This window comes from Haliaeetus leucocephalus, unplaced genomic scaffold, assembly GCF_000737465.1.
Source record: "Haliaeetus leucocephalus isolate CR32 unplaced genomic scaffold, Haliaeetus_leucocephalus-4.0 Scaffold751, whole genome shotgun sequence".
Classification (NCBI taxonomy): Eukaryota; Metazoa; Chordata; class Aves; order Accipitriformes; family Accipitridae; genus Haliaeetus; species Haliaeetus leucocephalus.
The window spans coordinates 14021986-14025183 of NW_010973187.1; positions in this window are offsets into that span (position 1 = coordinate 14021986).

The following is a 3198-nucleotide window of genomic DNA, read 5'->3' on the forward strand; positions in this document are numbered from 1 at the left end:
CCCCGGGGCGGTGAGTGCTGTCAGGGGAGAGAATAAACCGGCACGGACACCCCGCTTCGGCCGTCGGGTCAGGTCTCGGGCCCGATGTCCCCAGCGCGTTGGCTGTGGAACCAGTGAGGGACCTCCTGGGACCTCCTGTTCTTCCTGGCATCCATGAGCGGGGAGCTTGGGGGTGTCGGCGGGGTACTGAAAATGCTGACTTTTTTGCTATATTTTCCTCAGATTCCACTAAGCGTTTGCGTCTAGGACCGCGGGATGGAGATAGGGCTGTGCTGAGAAAGCTGTTCGTGACACGAAGGTGGGATGTATCCTCAGCAGAGAGGAGAGCTGTGATGTGCAGAAAGCATGAGATCACGTTGAGGCCGAGAGTAACGGGCATGGGATGAAATTCAGTACTACAGGGTTTGTGGTCATATACTTGGGAACCAATAAGCTCATCATTTATTCAGTGGGAGCTCATCATTTGGAAATGGTAGTGGAGGAGACCTTGGGTATCATCACTGGTTCCACAGAGGCAGCCTGTAATCTACGAGGAGTTCAAGAAACAAAAAGATGTGATTTTAAGAGGTGAGTTTAAAATTCAAAGTATTTTAGGGACATACAGGTACATTCACAGCTCATCTTGGTTATTGTTTCTGGCCACCCACGTTCAAGAAGCCAAACTAAAAGAGGGGCAGAGAGAGCGGATACAGCACAGAATGGAGACTGTTACGAGGGATGAGAGGAGCGTTGTTCCCTGAGTCTAGCAAAACAAATATGAAAAGAATTACAACTGCTGTGTCCAGAGGACAGGCATTTTGCAATCTGAGAGGGCAAAAAGCTATGTAAGATGGAGAACTATGCAGGCACTATAGCAGATGGGTATACACTGAACATTAACACGTCTGAGCCAGAAACAAAGGAGCAAAGATACTGCCATTAGAGGAGTGACACTGTGGGACAGCCCTGCCATGGAAGCCACATGCATAAAATCTATTCTTTTTTTTTTTTTTTTTTTTTTTAAGAGGGAGCTCAGGAGGCTTCTGAAAGGGGTTATATGATGTCTCTGCCTAGGTTACCAGAGGGATGTATCTGAGGAAGTGGGTCGCTCTCCATTTGTGTTTCTGCTGAACCCCAAAACTCTCCTTTGCCAGCTACTAGTATGATGCATAGTAAGTCTTTCTAGTTTGAGAGATGCACAACTCTCTGCAGACCCCAATTAGTCAAAACAGTTCTTCTTGAAAATGTCACTTTGCAATATAACCTCTCACATTTCTTTCATTCTTCTGTTCTCTGTTTACTCGCAAGAGCGATGACCTCTCTTTCTTCACACCTGGCTCAGGCAGTCTCCTGGGAAAGAAGCAGCTGTGTGGATGAGGCAGCTAGCGAACTACCTCATCTGCCATGAGATGCTGACAAGCCCAAAGACCAAGCAGCATTGTTCCAGGAGATACAGGCTGCCCCAGTCATGATTCCTTCCTCTTCCTTATCACACCCACTCGTCATGTATCCTTTCCTAAATGCGAGGGGAAAGTATTAATAATTGAAGTGTTTTACACACATGCAGGTCTTCATTCTTTGTGCTCCATTTTCTGGCAGAGCAGTAGGTACCCTAAAATAAAATAGATATATGTCCAGCATATGTTCCTTGTAAAGGTAAATCTGTACTCCTGTTTCGTGATCGCCCCACTCTTGTGAGTTCTTGCAAAATACTTGTAGGTTCCCAGATGTGTCTCTAGTTTTCATCAGTGTCTGTTGAACCCTGGCAGCTTCTTCTGACTGTAGTGGCAATTGTGGCTTTTCAGTTCTGAGCATCAGCCTCATAAAAGAACCACTTGAATTTTGTGTTTAATAATGTATTTACTTATACAGACAGTAATAGCTTAGCGTGGGGATGCACTTTCTGCTTACTGACTTTATATTGCCTAAAACAATAACCCGTCAGATCACTGGGCTTTGTGGCTCTACTGCTGTAATAGCAACAGTGGGTTTATGTACACTTTCAAGTGTTGAAGGACACTGATAGGCCTGAGAGCCGGGTCTGCACTGGGCTTTCCCCGCTTGCCCATTTTCATTTTCTCATGGTTGTTTGTACTTCATGGTCATTCACTGAAAAGTTCTTCCAAAATTTACTTTTAATATGTGGTAGGAATCTGTAGAAAAAAAAATGCCCATTTAGAAGAAAATGAGATCATCTTAAATAGATCACAGCAGTTTTCAAAGTCCTTGCCTGGTGTGGCAAAGGCCAGCACACAGAGAACACAATGTGTGTGTTAGCTCTGGGAGGAGTCCTCAGTCCCCTGCAACTCTGACCAGTGACCTCTTTCAAGCTGGCCTTGTGAATACAATCTTATTTTTTTTCTTCCAGTTCCTTCTCTTTCTCTGTCTTCTTGTCCTTTTTCTGTCCATCTCCAAGGAAAGAATTTTTTTTGGTATTCTCCAAAAAGCTTCTTTTTAATATAGTGTTTGCAGCTCCCTGGAAATTCTGTTCTTTTTCACTTTGATTGACAACCTCATGCTTCCTTTCACACCCACCCCCATTACAGATTTTTTTTTGGCTGCAGCTTCCCCAATGCATTAAACAGACCTGCTGCTGCCTTCTCTGAGAAAGTGCTGAAAAAACTTTTCCAATTTCGGGCAGCTTTCCTTTTTATAGCATTTGCTAGCAGCATTGTGATTACGACTGAGCTCGCACTTCCAACTGGAGACAACTGGGAGCCAGGATTGCAAGTACCAGAGAGGGCTTTTCTAACCTTTAGCTGTATTGATCCTTCATATAAAATAAAAAGGGAGGTGATAATGGACATAACACAACTTCATCATTAGATCATTACAAAAACTTTCAGGGTATCATGGTGTGCTACGAAAAGATGTTTTGAAATTCCAGTTGCTTAGCTGCTATAAAGCACTCTGGCGTCTCCACTCTAATGTTGCTAGATAGCATGGATGGACAACGAAGATAGTATACAGGATCCCCTTCTTTATGAAGCACAAGTATTTATTTGGGTCTTTATTTCCTTGGCTTTCAATGAGCCCAGACAGGACATGCACCTTGGAGGAGTACCTGCTTCACCTCAATGGTCAGTATAAATAGCAGCTCATCCCAGGGCAAAGGTAGACTTTGTTGGGATGAGGCTGAAATGTAAAACACATATACACACATATATGTAAATGAGTAAATATATACATAAAGACATTTATACCTATTAATTGGGAAGC